Source organism: Thunnus maccoyii, chromosome 20 (genome assembly GCF_910596095.1).
Source record: "Thunnus maccoyii chromosome 20, fThuMac1.1, whole genome shotgun sequence".
Taxonomy (NCBI): domain Eukaryota; kingdom Metazoa; phylum Chordata; class Actinopteri; order Scombriformes; family Scombridae; genus Thunnus; species Thunnus maccoyii.
Genome location: NC_056552.1, coordinates 1,464,785 through 1,480,247, shown reverse-complemented (window position 1 = coordinate 1,480,247; position 15,463 = coordinate 1,464,785). Strand labels below are relative to the sequence as shown.

Genomic DNA, 15,463 nt, shown 5'->3' with positions numbered 1-15,463 from the left:
GTTTAAAGTCAGTTGCACTCCTCCTACAGTAATCACGGCAGCCTAGTCAAAGCTGATAAAGTCCCTAAAGGCTACCGTAATTACTGCAGTAGCAGGGCAACTAAACTGCCCAATTTTGTTAACTTGCTCCTTGATTTTTGTGCTTCTGCTATGGTTAAGTAGGCTACGTAGTTAAATGGTTTCTTTATTCATCTGTTTTAATTGCGTTTATTGTTGATATACGACCAGGAGTCTGCATGTGTCTGACTTCCCGCCCAGCTTGATCTGCTGTGTTGCTTGAGGCCGCTTCCATAAAAAATAGACAAGGCAACTATCTTTGTGTTAAAATGTAATAATGTGATAATTATCATGATGTTTTTATCAACCTTAATTTTGGGGGCCCCCACCTGGTACTTCTGGTAGGCAGAGCCCCACACGCTCTGCCTACTCTGCGTATGCGGAGCAGTGGCATTGCTAGTACACTACAATGTAGTGACTATTACATTTACTACACTGGCCCATCTTTTTACCTGAAAACAAACTTAATTTTATTTTTACTTTAATTTTAATTATTAACTAAATTTAGGGCATTGTTTTGTAGAACCTCTTCCAACTCGCACCAAGTGCAAAAGCTCCTATCTGCAAAATGATCCAGGAAAAGTGGGGAAAAACCTCCTATCCGCACTTTGCAAGACACTAATATCTAGTCGGTATTGTTAACACATAATATATTATGTATTGAGTATCCCTAACAAATAGCATTCTGGAAGAAAACAACAAGTGACGGTCACATGACCGACAAACACAGCCCGAAGACGTCCGTAGGATTTTACATTTATATGCTTTGAATTTTCATTATTAGATGATGAACACATGAATTATTGGTTTGTTAGTAGAGGTTAAAGAGATAAAACTCATTACAGCAAGTATCAGAACTTTTACTGAACACACTTCACTACATTTTACTGACCATGTTGACTTTTACTGCAGTTTTCAAAGCTGCTGTTTGACTTGAACTCAGTATTTTTACATTACAGCAGAGTCTTACCTGAGCTCCACAGCAGCAGCAACAGCATCAGCAGGTGATCCATGTCCAGGTAGACGTCCGTCTCCGTCTCTGTGTCGTCTCTCTCTGCTCGTCTGTTGGACTCATCGTGTCTTTTTATGTTAATCAGATGTGGTGTTTCCTCTGAATCCTTTATCTCTTCATCAGCTTCATGTGGTTTCTGACAGGACGCTGCTGGCTGAAATGACTCTGAGCTGCTGTAAGTGACTCAGTGAATCTAACCCAGCGGACATTTGTTGGACAGTGATGTTGTGTCCCTGACCAAAAATGGTTCTGGTTGGACTCCAAAAACAGCAACATGTACATGAAAGTCAAATCATGAAACTCAAGTCGAATTGCTTTTTAGTGGACATGTGCACATATTTGGAATATAGATATCCATGTGTAAGTGTCAATTTCTCGTTCTAGTGATTATCAGCTCTGGTCCAATATTGGTTTAAAAACTGTTGTGAGCAGATGTCACAGGGTGTCAACCCTTCCATGTTCAGTAAAACTCCACCTGGACGTGACTTTAAAAACACTTCAAATCCTCAAAATTTCACTGCAACTCATCTATTGGTGTTCTGTTTTTTATTTTTCATACAAAACCCTTTTAAAAAATTCTTAAATTGGTTGAGAGCAGATTGTCCTAGAGGGACGTCCTCTCTCCGTAGAATCAACATCATTGGGCATCATACATTTTTAATAGTTTAGCAATGGTGTGAGCTTTATCTGGGTTAATAAAAGTTTTGAAGGGTTTATTATTGAGTCACATATCTTCATACCTTTGGTAATTTATGATTGATATGAGCAGAGTGTCACCCTGTCTCTTGAGAATACACACAGTTCACCACGAGGGTTACTGAGGATGAGCTGCTTGCTGAGTTTGAAAAGAAACAAGACAAATTGTGCAAAAATAATGTTGTTGGGTAAGTTTGATTTTAAAGTTTGCTCTTATGTTGGCATGTATGTTCTATAATGCTCATATTGATGAAACATTCAGTGATTTAGAACCTCTGGTTTCCTCACAGAGTTCAGACAAGGACAGTTTACATCCTGGAGTTAGCATTAGCCTGCTACAGCTTCAGTGGAAACTGGAGCAAAGTACATTGGAGCATATTAAGGTGTTAATCTGGACATACAGGATGTATAAAGCTGCAGAATGCAAACTATGTAAACTTTAGTTGAATAAGTCTGAAATGGTCTCTGTCCTACAGATAACCGATACCCCCTGCCGGTGTGGATAAAGCACCGACAGACGGCTGTCCACTACCTCTGACTTAGGTATTGAAGGTAGTTCCCAAAATCTACACGCACGACCACCCCGGCCTTGCTTAGGGAACCAGAATTCAGACTGGCTTCTCTACTCCACCAGCTGTCGCCGAACCACTACCAACGGGCCTATATAGTCAAGTATGTCCTGACAGCCTGGGTCACGACGAAATGTGTAGGTGCAATAGGTGTTGGAGGTTTGACAGTACTCCAGGATGGCCCACTATCAGGACATCACCGGAGGAGGCCCACTCTGTCGGTCGAGGGCACTCGCCCGGTTTTATAGGGCAGCCTCGGGCCCTGGATCTAACAGTTAGTCAATTAGACTCCTAATTATAAACCCTCAACCTAATATTGTATTGAAATCCTACCTCTAACACATGCACAACTGTATGTTAGCATTAGTCACTGAACCTGAACCATTACTACTCTATCATTTAATACACAGCACTAAATTTTTAATTTATCAGGAGTCAATAAATTTTTAATCTAAACAATTTCAAAAACTACTGTCAGCCTATCCCGAGGGAGGCGTCTTTTCTTACCTTAAAGGAACACCAGAGAACCTAAGAGATGAGCAGGAGTCAGGATCTTTGGTTGGAGTGTATAAAAATACAAACCAGTTTTATTTGGTTTTACAAAGCAAGTGATCAAAAACAAAAAAAACAGTAAAATACAAAAAACAAAAATTAAAGAGAGTCTCTAAGAGATATCTTACAAGGAAAAAGCCTCGTCCTCGTCTCCCAAGGAATCAAGGATCACCTTCCCCTTGCACGTCTCTAGGCTTTCCTTTTTATATCTCTTCAACATCCTCTTCTGTGTGTTACCACATATTGTCTATCTTCAAGACATCTGACAATTTCATGCTGATGTTACATGACTTTACACAAAATAGCGAGCTTCATCTGTCATGCATGAACACATCCCCTGTATTGCCTCAGAATTTCAGGATGTTGCCTAAGTTTTGTGATGTTTGTTTGTACTTGTATTATCATTCTTGAAGGTTCAGTTCTACTTTATTACACATTGCACAAGTTGTGCAAATTCCTCAGAAACTGGTGCAACACATTATGTTAATTTGTCCCCGACTTTAATTAATAAAATAGTTTAAAGTAGGCCTGAAAGTGGGCCTGAATAGAGTTTGCCTCGGCCACATATAGTGGAACTTTCAACACCCTCCCTTGGCCAAAGCATACTCGAAAATCAGAGAGCGGAAGTCTGTGTTTAGTGGTGGCATTGGTCAGAGTGATAGATAGCATAAATGTGCCACAAAGATGTTGGGAAAACCAAATAGAGAATTATTATACCTCTTGAGCACCGCCCGGTCCTTCCGACTGGCGGCCCCTTCGCAGCTACCACCTGTGTGACTGTGATCACACGTCAGCATAGTCTCTTGGTTGAGACAATACCTCTCCTACTATGAACCAATCAATTGTCTACTTAGAGGCATCAGCTGGGTTTATGCAACTTGTGTCGTCCTTTCTGCAAAACGCCAATAACAATGAAAAGTAAAATAATCAACATCAGAAAATCTTCAAACAGTTTATATCATTATATAATTGACATGTAAAATGTAAAATCTGAAATCTGAATCATGATCAACTTCAACCATAAAGGGTATGTCTAGTTCTGCCAAAAAGGGATATATCATTAAACATGTAGGCCCTACACATCCGACCAATATACTTATCAAGTTTCTAGCTGCCAAAATCAGAGGTGTCAAACTGAAAGTAACAACACTTCTATTTTTCAAAGAGCTCGGTGTTACAATGACATATTGGAAAATAGTAAATAAGACTTGGCTCAAGATTTCATTGGTTTGCAGGTTCCTGAGGATAAACGTTGTCATGGTTTGATTAACTTTGCATGGTGTGTAGGGAGTCTCTGGTTTCAATTCCATCATCAACTGTGGAAAATATCATGAACAATAAATCACACATAGTTCTTAACATTAAGTGTATCTGTCCATTCTTAAAATTTAACAGCTGTCAGACACGTCTCCAAGGAAGAACACCCTGAGCGTATGTGTGAAGCCTTGAGCCAAACCACAAAATTGCATGACAACCGTTGCTAGGTCTAAGGAGGAAGTTATTACATTATAAAAATAGACAGTGAGGATTGAGAGTTTCTTTTAATCTTTAGCTTACATATATAATAGTAATGTTAGTTTGAATGTTTTAATGATCCTCCGCAGGAAAACGATCATATATGATTCACATCATTCTGTTAATTTCCTGCAAATCGAGAAACAAATCGTTAGTGCGTGTCAGACGTTGAGCTTGACACCTGACCTTTCTTCGACAAAGACAGAGACTAATATGGCATATGACGCGCATCGACTGCCATATCAGTTTTGAATTTGTGAAAGACAGATAAGAATTTCTGCCATGCATTCTCAAATACTCTGCTTACAGAGTCAATTGCTGTGCGAGCTCCTTCCACTACTTTGTTTTTAACTGTATTAGGTGTGCCTCCAAGTTTAATGAAGGTGTCATAGGGTTCCAAATATAAATTTTTCCAGTAATTGAGGCTTGACAATGTATTCTGAAATCAGAAGCATTCATAGGAGATCATTTCAAAAGCCAACTTTTCCAAATGAAGACTTCCAACGATCATAAGTGGCCGAGTCAGACATAGCACACCAATCTTCAATCATAAACTCCTTTTTACCTAGCATAAACTCCTGAGGAGAAAGTGTATGAGGAGCATGATAATCCAAAAAACCCGCATACAGATTTTTAGCTTTGCCAGATGTTCCTCCAAACCAAGAATCAGTAAACAAATCCATAGATAATAATTCCAAGCATCATTTAAAGATGGATCATTGTGCATTGTTGTTCGATAAATTCTTTTAATTTAAGACCTTTTTAACATGCATTCTTCTCTATCTTGGCTAGGTTGCTCTCCTGGAATACCTGAAAATAGATGCCACTTCTGGCCAATTTTCCCAATTACTCTGGATTTAACAAAATCTTGGGTCAGAGTCTTTTGAGCTTTCCATTCCTGTCGTGGATAATATTGGAAACGATAACATTGTAGTATAGTATCTGAATTTTTTCTCCGTTTGGGTTTTTTAGGGTCTGGATGATGAGAGTCAGGAGAGGGGGAGGCTGCTGGGCACGTACACCTATGACGAGGATGGAGAAGCTCTACAGACCTACTCTGTCATTGTGAGTCATCACTGTGTTGGACAAATTAGAGTTTTGACCAGATGATGGCGCTAGATGAAACAAACTTATTATGATTTATCTTGAGGAAAAACATGAAAGTTTGAACCACATTTGTTTAATAGTTGTTGAGATATTTCACTCAAAACTACAGGTGGACTGACTGAGAGATGCACCCTGCAGCCATGTTGCTGTCAGGGATGAAACACACTAGGTTTCACACAAAAAAGTTTTTAAAATATAAAAGTGATCAATATACAATTATTTTCACCCTGATTTATGTACCTTTACATCAACACATTTCCTGTTAAAAGAAGACTCTGATCAAATTGCTGACGTCCAAAAAAGGAACCTGTCTGATTATTTAAATGATTTACAAGCTGTTTGACAGCCTTCTGCACACGATCAGGGATATAACTGCAGAAATACAAAATGTTTTTAGGTAAATGTAAAGATTTTGAGACCAGTTTCTGTTCAGATACTGACCTGATTAAACATATGAAGTATCGACCATAACGTAAAAAATTCATCTGGATTCTTTAACTAAGGTGGAAAACCACCAGATCCTGATTCATCTCATCTCATGATCAATAAGGTTAATAGATGACACACTAAATATAATGACTTTTGTTGTGTGAAGTCACATCTCTGCTCTTTTTACCTGGCAGTTAATGTTATATTTCATAAAAAGATCATCATGTTTGTGATGGTGTTGAGATGAGGACGTGTCTGTTCCTCTGCTATTGATTTTATTAATTAATCATTATCTTTGATACTGGTTCTTTGTTTACTGTGTTCCCATAGTGTTTACCATTGTTTACCATTGCTAGCCACTCATGTTATACCTACTCTTTAGGAATTATAAGAATTTCGGTTCAAATAACACATATTCAATGACACCTAGTCAAGCTGTTGGAATTGGCTGTCTATTCAAGTGCTCCCCTTTTTAATTAAAACACAGCATGCCATTAGTCCTGTGACACATAGATAGTTTGTACCTGGCTGTTACTGTTATGCATTCCAGCCTGAGTAAGAAATAGAGCCTGTTAGATAGAGCCACAGGGTGCTACCAGGCTTTCTTTGATAATGATTAATTATTGCTGATAGCCAAACTCGTAGCAAGGCCCAACAAAATGGTGCCCCGTGTGAGGCAAAGTATTGTTGGAAATTATTCATAATTGTGCAATATTAATTTCAGTATAATTTTGGAAAATTATTTTTTCCCAATAAAAAAAATCTGGAATCTAAAACCTTTAGACTATCCAAAAGCCTTTATATTCACTATTCACTATTTTTAAATTAACGCTAAGTGTGCAGATTCGCCAATGACACCACACCTTGTTTTATCCCATTTTTCTTTTATTAGTTGCATTTTTGCAGTGTAGTAAAACAGTTTTGAGCAGAATGTTTTCACATCTGTCTGTTGTGCTCAGAAACACTGCAACATTTAATATTAGAGCTTTTTTAATGCAAGAAATGATCAAAGTCACATTATCTGGTCCACAGCAACACATTTTTTAATGTTTTTCTTGATTTGATTCTGTGTAACAGCAGAGACCATCAGTGCAATGTAGACGTCAGATTGTCCTTAAACGCACCAACAGGGAGGGTTTTCAGAGTCACCTCTGATCACAACCTCAGTGCTCTGTGGTGATAATGAACCTTTGACAACAAATGTTTGAACTGTTCTGATTACACACATCAGGCAGAGTGTTTGAAACATAAAGTCAAAGATTACTGCTCAAATGAAATGAAAATACTTTGCACTGATGTTTTTCCAGTTTTATTTATTCTTGTTGTCAGGTCAATGAAGATGAATCAGTTTGTATCAGTTTGTATATGTGAAATGTGTTGAGACCTCATTTTTTACGTAATATATATTTCTGTTGTGTTTTTCCTTTTTTTTGTATGTGATTTCAAGATGTTATAATAAAGATGTGAAATTTGAAGTTTGTTTTTTTTCCTCTTTTTTTGGTTTTATTTTATTTTTATTAGATTTTATTTCGTCCTGTTTTTGGTTGACAAGTTTGTCTGAAAAACATTGACGTAAACTCTGGATGAAAGCTTGAGCGTTCACGTCATGTTGAGACTTAAGAGTCAGAAAGAATTTTCACGTCAGCCTACTAGTTAATAATGGCTTATAACTTATCTCTAAATGATCAGTAAGTGACTTATTAACCATTAATTAATGCTTATAAATCCTTTATAAACAGTGACTGACCAGAAAGTGGTGCTCAAAGATGAAACATTTGATCAGACTCAATAAATGTTTGATTTATTGAATTTTGTTAACTCAAAGAACAAATATAAAAATGCTGAATAACAATTTTTGTGCTCAAACACTCAAGTATATAAAAGGCAGTGAAGAAAAACTGGATGTATTTTATAAAAATGATTTCTTGACTCAGACCATAAAACTGGATTCATGGAAATCTTTAAGTAAAAAGAAAGGTACAGCTGTTGACATGAGAGATTGATAATGACAAAATAAAACTATATGCAGATAATCGAGTATTTTGTGACAGTTTTGCAGATGTCTATGAGGTTTGTTTTTCCTGAGTTGACTGATCAGAGTTTTTTGTAGACAAACAAAAGTTAAGTTTACAGTCTGCATTAAAGTCATTGTGTTTATCCTGTAATTCTAAAAAATGAGTTGAATGTGTTTCCTTCCTTGTAAAACATTTGCAAAATTGTTTGTTTAGTATTTTAAAGTGAGACTAACTTCTGATTAACAGTTGTAAAACAAGTGTAAAAGTAGCACATCTAGAGAAGAGTCATAAAGTCAACTAAATGAATTAGCAATGTCTGTTATACATGTTATATGTCTATATCTATATCTAAAGCTTGCAAACATGAATATAAGCTGCTGGTCATTCCAGACCAAGTGAAGCACTGGTAACTCATAAATCATGAGGTGCAGAATTGTCCAATATGACGTCACTCCTTGAGATATGGGCTGCAAAAAGCTGGTTGGTTTATCACATGAGGCTGAAAGGACAGATGAAACCTTTTCTGCAATGATTTAAGTGCTACTTTAAAGGGAACGTCTGTGTAAAAAATATAAAATCCTCCACTGAGCAGATGGATGTTTGTTTGACTCCTTGGAGGTCCTACTCTGCTCTCTGAGCTTCTTCCTCTTCAGCCGGCTCTCCTTCAGCTTTGGAAACACCGAGGTTATAAGAATCCAGCTCAGTGTTCTCTTGTGGGCCTGACTTCTGCCCCCTGCTGGCCTGGAGAGACATGACAACACAGATCTAAGTTACTGCATCACTCCTCTCTTCAGTTCAATATAAACAGGCTGAGTGCTTCATTTCAACCAGTCCTCTAAACAACAAACATGTGTTCAGTACCTTCCGGATGAAATAGATGGCAATGATGAACAACAGCAGAGTCACCAGCAGGACGACCAGTGTGATGATAAAAACTGTTGGATCTGACGAGACAAATTCAGTCATGACATTATATCACATGACATTATGAGTACAACAACTCCCATCAAACAGAAACATGGCATGTGCTAGAAAAGCAAACTGGACCATTGTTTTGTGTTTTGTACTATATTCTGGTCCTATATCTATTTTTTTCAATTTTTTCTTGTTCGTCTTTGAGTCTTACCTCTAACGTTACAATTAGGGAGGACCAGCATTTTCTAATCCAAGCAGAAACAAATAAATTAATCTTGGGCAAGAAAAAGCCGTTTTTAAACTTTATACGTGTATTGTTGGAAATATCACCTGTATTAACATCATATGCCAACAAGAAGCTAAGTGATTATGTGCACAGGGCAAAAAAAACAATTTAGTGTTTAGTTCGTCTTTAATATTCCAAATGTGACCTCAATGACTCTTCAAGTGTAAACGAACTACAGGGTTTACTCCCCACCAGAGTCAGAGTCAAAGAAGACTTTTGGATGAGAGGCGAGATGTCTTGAAGAATCTAAAACAAGTGAAGTTTCCCTTGACTTGACAGACCTTAAATTTGACAGCCAGATTAAAGCTGTGGTGAAGTCAAGCTTTTTCCAGTTGAGGCAGCTGGCAAAAATTAAACCAGTCCTTCAGAGACAGCACTTTGAAACAGTAATCCACGCCTTTGTGACCACTTGGCTGGATTTCTGCAATGCACTTTATATGGGGGTTAGTGCGTCCTCCATTGCTCGTCTTCAACTGGTGCAAAATGCTGCTGCACGTCTTTTAACTGGCACAAGCAAGTATGAGCACATTTCACCTATTTTAGCTTCACTCCACTGGCTGCCCGTCCATTTTAGAATTCATTTTAAAATTATTTTATTTGCTTTTAAAGCCTTGAATGGCCTAGCCCCACCTTACCTCTCTGAGCTGCTGCACCCCTACACTCCCAGCCGCTCTCTCAGGTCAGCTGACCAGCTGCTCCTGACAGTGCCTAAAGCTAGGCTTAAGCTCAGAGGTGAACGAGCATTTGCTGTTGCAGCTCCAAAACTGTGGAATGGATTGCCGCTGCACATTAGACATTAGGCCTCCTCACTGTCTCATTTTAAATCTCTTCTTAAAACCCACCTCTTCTCTCTGGCTTTTGACACCATGTAGCGTGTTGCACCTTGCCTGAGCAGTGCACTTTATTTATTTCATTTTATTTATTTTATTTGCTTTTATTCTATTTTATTTGTTTTTATCTTATTTTATTACTTTTATCCTATTGTGTCCTTCATCGTTTTATTGTGTTCTGTTGTGCTATTTATTGTGTTGGTTTTTTTTATCTTGCTGTGCAGCACTTTGGAAACCTTGTGTTTGTTAAAATCATGCTATATAAATGAAGTGGATTGGATTGGATTGGATTGACTTAACTCTTCTGTATCTACTCTGTTTTTTACCATTGTTGTCGTTCACTGACTCGTTTGCTGTCTTTTACTTTTCACTACAACACAGTTGTTATGGTTCAATAACATTAAAGAAGCCGGGAAGGAAACAGTTTACAGTTCCTTCATCAGATTCTGCCTCAGCTCTCTGTAGGTCGCTGGGTCGGTCCTGCTGCCTGATGACTTTTTATCATGTTTTACAAACATGGAAACAAAGTCAGTGTGACGTCTCAGTTCTACTGAGCTTCACACTCTGCTTCAGCTTACCTGTGACAGTGAGAGACAGCAGACGGCTCTCAGAGGAGAAATTATGAGAAAAAACAATGACTTCATAAACACAGCTGTAGCTTCCTTGGTGGACGGGGTCTGCAGCAGGAAACAGGAAGTCAGCAGAGTGATGGACAGCTGGCAGGGTGTAGTTGTATGTTGTGTAGGAGGAGGTGAAAGTGAGGTGGAAGGAGCCTCCTGGGTACTGAGGCTGGACAGAGCAGCTGATGGTGAACTTGGAGCCCCGGCGCACCTGAAACCCCTGCTGCTGGGCCTGAGAGACCCCGTCCATGGTTGAAGACACAGAGATGATTGGCTGAACCAGCAGGTCTGTAAACACAGAGAGATGGTTGGGCGATTCAGCATTTTATAGGGGTTTGAAGCAATGAGCCTCCAGGAACAAGCTAACTTCTCTACCGTTTAGGATGCCATCATCCTGAATAAGTTTACACTTCATTCCAATGGAAACCACTGACTATCACTGTGACAGAGGAAGGAAAATATTACTGTCATAGATGATGTCACTGATGGACTTACCTGAGCAGATGAGCTCCACAATGGAGGAAGAGGAACTTGATGATGCACATTCCCTCAGTGTAGACCCAGACTGAACACAGTCAGATCTGATCCTCCATACAGATCCAGCTAAGGAATTCTTTCTCCTTCCTGTAGAAATAGCAGAGCCACAGTCAAAATCTCTACATACAAGAGCTGCTTTCTTCAGGATCGGGAGAGAGTACTTCACTGGTCTACACTCTCCCTTTTTCACCTCCAGTCTACCTGCACAGCGACTGGCTTCTCCCACCAACCTGACAGGCTCTGAGCAGAGTCATCAGTAAAAGAATAAAGTGAGTTTCATTAGAACAGAAATGAAGCCAAATCAAAGCTGCAGCTCCTCTTCTACCTGAGCAGGTGCTTCTAGTGTGGTGTAATTTATAAAGACTTATGATGTGCTCAGAGAAAGATAAAATGCAATGCAAATGAGTACTGTTAGGATGATAAGCCTTAAGTAGAAGTGTGTTGAATTATCCTTATATTGGAATGTATACCTCACAGAAACTTGTGACTGATATATGGGCACAAAGTATGTTAAAGATAATCTCACTCAGTACACTGGATAAAATTGTAAGTGTGTTTGCATTAAACTTCACTTTTTAAAAAAAATAACCTCAAGAAAGGATCAAGAAATAAGGGTATAAAACGGCAAGAATAACTTGTAAAAAAAGCCAGAAGAAGGACTGGAAACAATGGTGTAAAAAAAACCTTTAACAGTTATAAAAAATAAAAGAGCATAACTGGATAGAACTGGATAGAACTGGATATGCCAGGCATAACTAGTTCAGCTCAAAACCTATGTTGGGGATTTTTGGCCTGCAACAGATGATGTAAAGAAATGATAAGGGTGTAATTGGCTAGTATGAAGAAGCTGGACAATAAGCGTGCCCTATATCAGACAAAAGATATAAAACTGGGGGCCGAGGGTCAGCCTTCCAGAGCAACCTGGTGAACCTTGTGTACACTGTATTGCTCTCCTTTTTTGCCTGGCATTACAGTACATTTTGCTGCTCAGAACTCTGACTCCTGATGATTCTTTTTTGAACATCAAAGAGAAGTTTTGTCCTTGAGCTGATCTGAAACTTTTTTCAACTGAGACCTAAAAGATTTATTATGACACTAGCTGAGTCTGATCTTCCACAGTCCAGGAGAGCAGACTCATGGCCTCCACACTAGAACTCTTTGGTCCACATTGGAGCCTCCACTTCTACATAGAGTGCCCCCCTGGAGGACTGAGGGAGCCTCACAGCCAAGCTCCCTACAGACCATTTCTGCATCCTGCTGGTCAAAGTCAGCTTCACACACTGAGGACCACGACTGGTTAAACTGCTGAAACTTAACGTCCAGTCTGCCTGAACACAGAGTAGTCCTATTCACCAGCCTGACAGAGTCTGAAGAGAGAAAGATCATTAGCTTCATCAGTATTAACTGCAATATTCATGCTGATAAAGATTATTTCAACTTCAAAAAAGTTATTGATAGAGAGAGAGAGAGAGCATCTTTATACCCTGACACAAGTACACAAATGTAAAGAAAATATGTTATTTTTTGGAATAAAAAATTTCTTAATCTGGCACCATCTTGTGGTAGCATGAGGAATGAGACCCTGGTAGACCCCAATGCATGACCTTCTGCTCGTTTTTCTGTCTTCCTCTGTCAGATTATTGCTTTCAGCAGCAGCAGCTCATGCTATCAGACCAAAGCTCAAACAGTGAACTATAGTTGTTACCACTGATCTGAGGTCAGTACATCTGATCACCTGCTAACACTGTGTTAAAGTGAATCACTTAAAAACCTCATACATACAGTATATCAAAACTCAAAATTACTCCTGCTTTCTCTTGTAGTGTGAATATCCGAGCTATACTTTTAATGCTGTGTGTCTGTGCGACGGTAGAATACATTTAATTAAGCATGGTCATTCATGTAGCCTGATGAAGAAAGAGAGAACAAATAATGCACACAAAAAGAAAATAACCACCATGTTTCAACCACTGATGGTCTTCCTCAGATAGAGGTGTAGACCTGAACACACCTGTATTTGACAATACCTGATGAAATGTGACATCATTATCTCCTAACAAGCTTGATTGACACATCTGATACTCATAACTTTTCTCTAACTAAAACTTTCTTTGTAACATTGGCAGGGGCGTTTGCGGCAGACCCCTTCAATTCCACCAAGAAACTACTTGCACAGGAGCGAAACGGTCACCTGGCATGCTTCAACGAGATGAACTGACTGGTACCTCAAAAACACCTGCAGCGAAGGAGAGAGGGAACAACACCTGGGAGAAGGCAGGGCTTCGATATCTCCACTAGAAATCAGCATCTAGTTTAAAACTATGGAGCAAATCTTGAGGGAGATCCAGGATGTCACTGGGGCGGCTAGACCAAGCTCGGCCCCAGGCCCTAGAGGAGTGCCCTACAAGCTCTACAAGATGTGCCGGAGACTCCTGCAATGCCTGTGGAGGATCCTCAAGGTGATCTGGAGAAGGTCTAAGGTAGGCTAGCAGTGGGGAGTGCTGTGTCTTTGGGTTCCAAAGGTGGAAAACACAAGCAACCCTGAACAGCTCAAGATGATCTCAGACCTCAGCAGTGAACTTATAATGATACCGATATCTTCCTGATGGTGTAACTCAGAAGAACTCCTACATTAACACCTCAGTTCAGGAGGGGAAGTCCTGAAGGTCCCAGGGGGCACTGAGCATACAGGAGTGGTCATTCAGCTGATCAGAGAGGTGTAGGAAGGTCACAGAGACCTGTCTGCTATAAGGCTGGATCTCGCCAAAGCCTATGGCTCTATACTACACAAGCTGGTGGAAACATGGACTTCCAGTACAGCTTTGAGCTGAGCTGACACAAGGGGAGTAGATGATCAGTGTGTTATTAATATGTATCACAGTTTGATTATGATGGACTCTTTCTTTACCTAAGCTGCTGTTGGTACTGTTACAGAGGTTGATGGTGAGGTTGTTGACGATGTTCAGAAGAGATGAGAAGTCACTGAGCGTGTACACGTGGTTTTTAACAGGATAAGAGGCGATGACCCTCAGCTGAGCCTCGTTTGCATTCCCTACACCTGAAAGAAAAAATACTGTTAAAATTGTACCTTAAAAAATGATTCTGTTCTTGGGTGCTGGAACGCATGAACACATATTTTTATTATTTGTGACAGTGGAAAATACAAAATATAAGGCAGATTTTAAAGTGCATGTTCCAAATATCCCCCCCGAAAATGTGCTAAGATATAAAATACCAGTCAAATGTTTGGACACACCTTCCCACTCACTTGAATGAGAAAGTGTGACCAAACCTTTGACTGGTGCTGTAGAGGAATCAGCAAATAAGTTCAGATTGAACCACCTTCTTGGGTGCTGGAATGCAGGAAAATATATTTTTATTATTTTTGACAAAGGAAAATGCTAAATGTACGGTAGTTTTTAAAGCGTATGTTGCAGTTTTTGACCGTACATAAAATGTATAACATGTAAATGTGATAGTTGGTAATAACGTGTTAAAGTTTGGAATACAACATCAGTCAGTAATGGACCTGGCTCAATGTAACGTCAAATACATTTTCATTCAGTATTTTCCCTGCATCCTGTGGACTTGTGAGTACATTTGGTTTCCACAAGAAAAGTGGATTTAATTCAGTGGAATGCAAGTCAAAACTCAGATACTTTACAGATTAAGTGGCCTGAAACTTGGAACACAGTAAAATGGCCACTATACCAATTGCGTAGACATCAATGCCGGCGTCTTTCAGGTGCTGCGAGGCGAGGGATACATCGTCGCTGGACTGTCCATCAGTAATCAGGATAGCAATTTTGTGGGAGTCTGCATGCATTCCCACATTGGGTTTAAAGTTGTTATGGAGGATGTGTTTCAGAGCTTCTCCTGTATGACAGTAATAAAGAGGATTTAAAAGGTGCAGAGTTGAAAAGCTGACTGTTGCAAAGACTTTTAAGTGACTGACAGTTGGAGCACTTCCTCAACCTTGTTAAAAATATCTGTTTCTTTGATAAAAAGTCAAATCTAGAAGCCTGTAGACATAAAAACTGAGAGAGAAAGTTAACTACGACTCCCAAGGTGCATTTCAGTTGGAAACATCCAATCACAGAGCTTCAAATTCTATTGTGAGATGCTCAAATCATGATGATTTTGAATGTTGGTATTGTATTATTATAATTATTATAATCACTATCACTATAACAGCAGCAGCAACCTTTGATTCATAATATTATAGCATGATACTATATAATAATGTAATATCTCAATATTAATAATCATAATAATATTACAATTATTATGATCATATTACAATTATAATTAGTATTGCAATCA

The 15,463-nt window shown here is 39.0% G+C and overlaps 1 protein-coding gene across 1 annotated transcript in view; it reads right to left on the bottom strand.

Moving 5' to 3' along the window:
* LOC121887324 (collagen alpha-1(XII) chain-like) overlaps positions 1–15,463 on the bottom strand; it is an 83,525-nt gene that overhangs the window by 41,213 nt on the left and 26,849 nt on the right. The window lies entirely within an intron of this gene.